The sequence below is a fragment of the Dermacentor albipictus genome, chromosome 3, assembly GCF_038994185.2.
Source record: "Dermacentor albipictus isolate Rhodes 1998 colony chromosome 3, USDA_Dalb.pri_finalv2, whole genome shotgun sequence".
NCBI classification, from domain to species: domain Eukaryota; kingdom Metazoa; phylum Arthropoda; class Arachnida; order Ixodida; family Ixodidae; genus Dermacentor; species Dermacentor albipictus.
The window spans coordinates 191,563,815-191,572,456 of record NC_091823.1 but is presented as its reverse complement, the minus strand read 5'-3'; the positions used below and the strand labels follow the sequence as shown (position 1 = coordinate 191,572,456).

Below are 8,642 nucleotides of genomic sequence, written 5' to 3'. Positions count from 1 at the left end.
AGGCATGCGGGAGGGCGGTGTACTGATTGCTGTGCATCAGCAGTTATCGTGCTCCGTAGCCAAAAACACTTCTGATCTTGAAGTATTATGGCTAATTATTCATGCTTCCCCCCATACTATAATTCTAGGTGTTTGCTACAGGCCTCCGCATAATACTCCAGATTTCTCATTTAAACTTAATAACAGTTTGAGTGACCTTACTAATCAACACCCGCAAGCAGAAATCCTCCTTTTTGGTGATTTTAACTTTCCTCAAATAGACTGGAGCAATGACGTCCCCATAAGTATGGGCAGTGAGCCTGCCAGAGATTTTGTGGATTTCTGCCTTAATTTTATTTTAACCCAACTTGTATCAGAACCTACACGCGTTGCACTGAGCTCTTCTAGCATCTTAGATCTCATCCTAACCAGTAATCCGGAAAGCTTATCATCAATAGCATATCTACCTGAAGTCAGCGACCACAAAGTAATTCACGCCACATTTTCGTTTCAGCCCGTGAAACGCCATTTAGTCAGCAAAACAATCCGCCTGTACAATAAAGGTAATTATGATGCAATTAATAGTGATCTGAGCACATTTCTTCCTACGTTCGTGAGGTTATGTTCTACGAGCTCTATTAATGAAAACTGGTCAATATTTAAAAACAAACTAGGTGATCTCGTTGATAAATTCATACCAAGAATAAAATTTCGTGGAAATCGTAACAAACCATGGTTCACTAAAACGCTTAAGCGACTTGAAAACAAAAAGAAACGTCTCTTCCGCTCAGCCAAACTAAACGGACACCCCTCTGCTTGGGAGAAATATTTTGTAGCCGAGGACGATTATCTGAGGGCTATACGGAAAGCTAAATTCTCCTTTTTCCACGATGAACTGCCTAAAATGCTTAGGAACAGCCCTCGTCAATTTTGGGCAATAATAAACCCTCAGGAGGCGCGCATGATCAGCGTGTTAAATGCACATGGCGAAGTGGTCAGCGACAGCGAGTGTGCTGACATTTTTAACGCAGCCTTTTTCTCTGTATTTACTAACGAGACTTCAACTCCAGATCTCCCCACATCTACTAACATAACTGCGCGTATGTCGCCAATTATATTCTCGGCAGATGGAATCACTTCGATTATTGATAACATCAAGCTTTCATCGTCAGCAGGTGTAGATGACATTAATTCCAAGCTCTTAAAGAATATTAACCATGTATCTGCTGCGTACCTAACTTTGTTGTTTTCACAGTCACTCTCTACAGGCGTCTTACCATCCGACTGGAAAGTGGGCAAGGTCGTTCCAGTCTTCAAATCAGGCAACAGAGACACCCCATTAAATTATCGCCCTATATCATTAACTAGTGTCCCCTGCAAAATCATGGAACACGTCATATACTCGCATATCATGAACTTTTTAGACTCAATCTGTTTTTTTCACCCTTGTCAGCATGGATTTCGAAAAGGCTACTCTTGCGAAACACAGCTGGCAATTTTCCTTCACGACCTGCATGTTAACCTTGACAGTAACCTTCAGACTGACGCCATATTCCTGGATTTTGCAAAAGCATTTGACACAGTTCCCCATAAACGTTTGCTGCTAAAATTGTCTCAGTTAAATTTACACCCCGACGTACTAAAATGGATAGAAGCATTCTTGACTAACCGCTCTCAGTTTGTTTGTGTTAATAACCATTATTCTAGCAGACTCCCCGTAACATCAGGCGTCCCCCAGGGATCCGTCTTGGGACCACTTCTTTTCTTAATTTACATTAACGATCTACCAACGCATGTATTATGTAACATTCGCAAGTTTGCAGATGATTGCGTAATCTACCGCAAAGTTACTAACACATCTGACCACACACTCATCCAGAACGATCTCAATAACGTACAAGAATGGTGTAATCGCTGGCTAATGAACCTAAATCCTCACAAATGTAAACTCGTGTCTTTCACTCGCAGCCGTAACCCCCACACATTTACCTATTCCATTGCTGATGTTCCAATAGAATCAGTCCAATCATTCAAATACCTCGGTGTCATCCTATCTTGTGATCTGTCCTGGCGCTTGCACGCTACTAACATCATCTCAGCTGCTAATAGATCACTGGGATTTCTTAGACGACATCTGCGTCATACCCCACAACAAGTAAAAGCGTTGGCCTATAAATCATTTGTAAGATCGAAACTTGAATATGCATCTCCCATCTGGAATCCGCATCAGATTTATATCATAAATGCACTTGAGGCTGTGCAAAATCGCGCTACTAGGTTCATTCAATCTTCATATTTATACGATATCAGCATTTCATCGATGAAAGCGCAAACCGGCTTGGAAACGCTTTCTTTCCGTCGACAGGTTGCCACCCTCTCTCTCTTCCGCTCATTTTTTTTTCAGCTCCCTAAATCACCCACCGTACATCACGCCCCCTTCATACATATCTCATCGCACCGGTCATCCGCTTCAAGTTGCACGTGCACGTGCCCGGACCACCACTTTTCAAGCATCACTTTTTATTCGAGCATCAAGGGACTGGAACGGCCTTCCACACGCCATCGCAGCCATTACATGCCCATCTGCCTTTACTGAAGCTGTTGTCACCCATATCTCAAGATGAACGCCTGTTTCTAATGTTTATTTTATTAGCCACCCCTTATGTAATACCCCTCTAATGGGGTTTTTAAGGTAATAAAGTGAAGTGAAGTGAAGTGAAGTGACAAACGGCACCGAGAGCTGGAGAGAATTTTGTACTTCCCTCGATCCTGGGAAGCCACTTTTTAACATATGGCAAGTAATGTGCAGCTTACAATTTCCCCTTTAGGAAAACTACCCATTCCGATACCTGGAAGTGCGACAAGGTAGAAGTGAGGTGGAAGTTGCCGACAATTACTGCAAAATGATTGTGGCTGTAGCTTCTGATCCGCATTCAATAATCGACCGACAAATCTCACCGTCCACATATGACCGTCTTGTCATCATTTTCACGATGCAAGAACTAGACGTTGCACTCGCTTCATCTCGAAAATCATCAGCGACTGGCCAATGTCATCACATAGGCTGCGCTGCGTTTTCTGAGGGAAGATGCATGTTCTCCTCTCCCTCTTCAATGCGTCGTGGAGCTCAGGCTCTGTGCCGGAGAAATGGAAAACGATTCGCATTGTAGCGCTTCTGAAGACTGGCAAAGTACCGTCATGCTATATCATCCTAAAAACACATTCACTGTCAAGCTGCTTGCGCAACATCATGGACCCAATAGTGCTGACGCGGCTTTAGCAGTTCCTCGAAAAGTACAGCCGTTACCCAGACATGATGACGGGTTTTCGCAAAGGAGCATCCTCAATCGATAGCGTAATTAGCTTGGTGTCAACCGTCGAACATTATAAGAAGCGCGGACGCTTGTCAGCAGCACTCTTCTTGAGCGTCCATTGTGCATATGTCAAGTGCTGCGTGACGCCATTCTTCACGCACTTGAGGAGCTGGGAATTGGAGGCAGGAGGTTTCACCGGTTAATGAACTAGGTACCTCACAGGCCGGACCATATTTACGATGATGACAGAAGGGGAGACCAGTCGTCATCGAATGAGCCATGGCGTTCCTCAAGGAGTCGTACTCAGCCCTACGTGGTTCAGTATAACCCTTTGTTAGACTCGCCGATATAGTTCTAGAGACTACTACTACAAGCCTCGGCATGGACGATATTTGCATATGGGCTTATGGTGTTTCGAGGCCGCAACTTCGTGCAAAGCTGCAGCGCGCAGTGTCGGCCACCTCGAAGTATTAGCAAGAGTGAGGTCTACAAGTGGTGACAGCCAAGTATGCGGCTCTTGCATCTACACGCAAGGCAGTGCACCACTACCAGACTACGCTTAACGGCGCAGCCATACCGTAGGTAACACACCACAGATTCCTAGGCGTGGTTATTTACCAAAACCTGTCCTGGTTTAAGTAAGTGGCGCTGCTAAAATCTATATTAAGCAGCTTCATACATATGCCTGAATATATAGCAGGCTCGAAATGGGGCCCATCAGAGGGATCATTGTTTAGGTTGCATGAATCACTTTTCGTGGGCCAATTACAGTACAATTTAACGATTATTACAAACATCTTCCCCTCCTTCCTAGCTCACTGGAGGGCTTAAAAGCTCAAGCACTGAGAACATACCTTGGTCTGCCGCGCTGCATTTCGACAAAGGGCGTGATTGCGGAAGTACGTGTAGTTCAATATATCCTATAGACATTTATCTCGCATGGGAACCTTTAAGGGTATACCTTCGCCTATTGACCCACCGCGAATGTCACCCTCTATCGGCGATTCGTATTCTACGTCCAGACAGCACTTTTCTGACATCTCTTTTGCGTCCTGAGACCATCCTTCCCTCAGGTTTTACTACGACAAATGCAGCAGCCGTACCGGTGTGGACTTTGTCAAGACCTGTGGTGAACCTATGCATTCCCGGGGTCAGAAAAAAGTCAAGTATACCCTCATGTGGACTCAAACAATTCCATCCCACACATCGGAACAATATGCCGCTTCCATTCACATATGTACTGATGGATCGGTGTCAACAACCAATTCAACCGCGGCATTTGTAATACCGAATATGAGCATCAATAAGCACGTCATTCTCAACCACCAAACTACATAAACGGCCGCAGATATTGTTTCCCTTCGGGAAACAATTCGTTCTATCTCGATAGAGCCACATCAGGCTTGCACTCCATTTTGCGAGTCCACGGTGGCACTCCAGGTGGTCAATTCTGCACTTAGGTGAGGATATTATTATGTCCTTTGTCTTTGCTCAAGACGTTCCGTCTCCTCTAAAGGTTCAGCTGGAGCAGTGGTAATTTCCGCAGAATCTGTCCGCATCAAATTTAAGACGTCTTACATTACATCATAGACGGCTGCAGAACTTGCAGCTATCCGTGCTGCTCTCACATTCATTGTCGATCTTTTGTGACTCGAAGGCAGCTAGCTCTCCATTGTCTGCTGTCCCTTTCCAACCACATACCTAATGTACAATTAGCCGCAGACATCCAACTACTCCACAATTACGCAATCGACCAGGGGCACAACATCATCTCCCAGTGGATACCGGGTAGCTGAGGAATTTCGGGAAATAACAGTGTGGATGACGCTGCCTTATCGGCCCACGATAGTGCCCATATTGTACTAATAACATTGGCAAGAACAGATGCAGCTACAAATCTTCACTCCCTCTCAACGCGAGCTTACGCAGAGTCTGTGGAACACCAGTGAATTCACAAACGCACGTCTCCACAGATTGGATCCACGTCTGCAACTCCGCCTTTCACCAGGGTTACCACGAGTGGAAGCAACACTTCTGTGCCGCCCATAGCTCAGCGTGGCATTCACGAACTCCTATTCCTTCCGCATGGGGATGGCCGACAGCGTGCTTGCGACACCTGCGGCTACGAGCAGACGATCAAGCACCTTCACTTTGACAGCCCCCGTTACAATTTGCCAAGAAAAGTGGTCTTGACCGCGCTCGAAAAACTGGGCAATCGCGCTTTCACAGAAGAGAAAGTTCTAGGACACTGCTGCAGACGGGTCTTAAGGACTTTGCTGAAGTTTTTACAGGCACGCGAATTGTGCGACCATCTTGTATTGTTGTACCGCCTACCATCGTGTTACTGTGTAAATGTTGCTCAGTTTTCTTCCTCTTTCTCCTTTTGCTCCCTTTAATCCTTTACCCAGCACAGGGTAGCCAGCCGGTACTTACACTGGCTAACCTCCTTCTCTTTATTCCGCTTATGTCTTTCTTTCTCTCTCAAGAGGTGATCGAATCGCATGATAAGGCTCTGAGAGCTGGTGACTGCATATTGTTTAAGAGCATTCCAGGGCACTGTGGCTTACATGGAAATAATCTCGCCGACTTAGATGCAATGATGGCCCACATTAATGCCACCTCAGTGTCCATCCTATTTTCACGACCAGACACTAATGCTCTAGTGCAGACTTCTGCGCGATAATGCCGCAGTATATTGGGCTTCACCCGGTCCGTGTCATCGCTGCATTCACGAACTGGACCCAGAGATGAAAATACGGTACCACCTGCCATGAAAAGGCGCAATGCAAACTTGCTTCACAGATGATGATTAGGTGTGGCCTTCACCTGATGCTAGACGCATCTCATAGACCAGTTGGACTGTCTAAATTGGGAGGAATGCCCTTTTCTTGTGATGACAGGATATCTACTGTGCATGTGCTCGCGATTTGATGTACACTGAAAATTGCTGACAGACATCTTGTCGAAATTTGTTGCTGCACATTGACTGAAAAGGTTCTGTAGGGAACTTCGCCTTATGGACGTCGTCAGCGTAATAGTCTGAAGGCTCTCAACAAATTTTGGCACAAAAGCGGACTGGACAAAATCTTAGAAGAGTCTTGAACTGTGCAAGTTGTTCACCACTGCCTTCATCCTCATAAAAAACGTCGTGCTTTTCTATCATTTTACACATTGTTCCATTCTAACGCAGAATAGCAGGTCAGAACATATATCCAGGCCGACCTTTGAGCTTTTCTCTAAAACACACACACACACACACACACACACACACACACACACACACACACACACACACATAAATATATATATATATATATATATATGCATACATGCTTTTTGACCTAACATTTGGTTTTGGTATACATGTCCGTAATGCAAGCATAACAGCAGCGCCAAAAAACACATACAAAAAAAGGAACACTGAGAGACACGGACAATTACTGCTCCTTAATTTTCTTTCTCTTGCTCAAAACCTCTTAATCTGCCTAGCACCGTTACCTATGTATGTAACGGATGTGGTCGTCTCAATCTCTTCACTGCTTTTTTCTCACCAATAGTATGAACGTCTCTTGCATTTCTTTCATCTGTTATCTCTTTTCTGACCGGTAGCTGCTGCCTCCACTTTACACCTAAGCATTTCTGGAAAGTGTACGTTACTTAAGGGTCTCACTGGGCTAACACCTTAGCATTCCGTTAGCATGTTCTGAGTGGTCTCCGGATTTTTGCTGCAGCAGACGCATTTCTCATCTCCTTGCTCCGGTATGTTTTTGTCTTTAAGCAACAAGCTCGAGCCTCATATAGCAAGGCACAGCTCTTCGTATTATGTAACCGATTTTCCCTTCTAATTTGTTCGGCGAATTCTCGTAAATATCCATGATCTTTTTTTGTTTCCATCGTTCGCATGCAATTCCCTGTCTCTGTTTCTGTCACATTGTCTTTGATGACTCTTGGTTGTCTATCTACATTTTCAGTCACCCTGTTGGAAGTGTGGTGAAGAGGAAGACGAAGAAGGCGCTCTTGTGTCGGCTGTGCGCGTGATCAGCGTTCGCCTACTGCCAGTGCTACTAGACTGTGCCTAGTTCCTCACAATAAATCATCTTATTACATTTGGTGGAAGGTGCTGCACTCCCCGACCTCACCCTAGAACTTCGCAGCCGAACTTTAACATCTGCTCCATCCGCTACTATGAACGACGCTCCCAACAATCCGCTTGGCGCATCGGCCGCTCCTGTCATGTGCGGCGCCGTGCAACGGCAGCGGGAGCCTCCTGTTTTTAGCGGTTCAGGTGAGACCGACGTAGAAGATTGGCTCTGTACCTACGAGCGCGTCAGTGAACACAACAAGTGGGATGACCCGACGAAGCTCCGTAGCGTCATCTTCTATCTTGCTGACGTTGCGGACCTCTGGTTCCACAATCACGAACGGGAACTGCAGACCTGGTCCGCTTTCAAAACTGCATTCGCGGAAGTCTTCGGTCGCCCAGCCTTGCGAAAAGTGCGTGCTGAACAACGCCTCCGCCAGCGCGCTCAACAGCCCGGCGAGACTTATACTAGTTACATAGAGGATGTCGTTGATATTTGCGCCCGCGTCGATTTCACCATGACTAAAGAAGACAAGGTGAGGCACATTCTCAAGGGCATCGAGGACGACGCATTTCAAATGCTCCTGGCGTGGAACCCTACTTCTGTCGCAGCTGTCGTCACTCTTTGCCAGAGCTTCGATGAGCTGCGTCGACAAAGGGTCCTTGCGCGCAGCGCTCTCGCACCTGGCGACTCTCTCTCGGGCCTCACGCTTCGCTCAAACACCACGCCAGCAGCATCGCTCTCTGTTGAGATTAAGTATTTCATTCGTGAGGAGGTGGCGTGCCGATTGTCTATGCTGCCTCTCAACGATGGACCTCCCCAGCCTGACACATCTCTGGCTGCTCCCATTAGGCGTGCCATTCGCGAGCAACTTGCTGGGTCTTTACGTTTCGCCCAACCCTGCCCTCCCGTGGCTGCACCTCTGACCTATGCCGAAGTCACCGCGCGACCTGCGCCGCCGACGTTCTCGTTTCCGGCGCCCACGCGACTTCAAGCTGCACCTCCCTCCTCCCGCGTCGCCTCCCGTTCCATCTCGACGCCCGGTTCAGACACCTTGGCACACACGCGACAACGGAGCCATATGCTTCGCTTGCGGTGTCGCCGGCCACGTTGCGCGCTTCTGCCATCGTCGCATGCCACCTGCTAACGCTACTGTCACACCGCCTGGATATGCCTATTCCCGCGATACTACCGGGCATGCGATGCTTCCCGACCACGAGTTTTCGCCGCCTCCTCGACGCCCTGTCGGCACCCATCGTTCGCCATC

The 8,642-nt window shown here is 47.0% G+C and overlaps 1 protein-coding gene across 1 annotated transcript in view; it reads right to left on the bottom strand.

The window, feature by feature from the left end:
• LOC135908708 (uncharacterized) overlaps positions 1-8,642 on the bottom strand; it is an 834,911-nt gene that overhangs the window by 803,435 nt on the left and 22,834 nt on the right. The window lies entirely within an intron of this gene.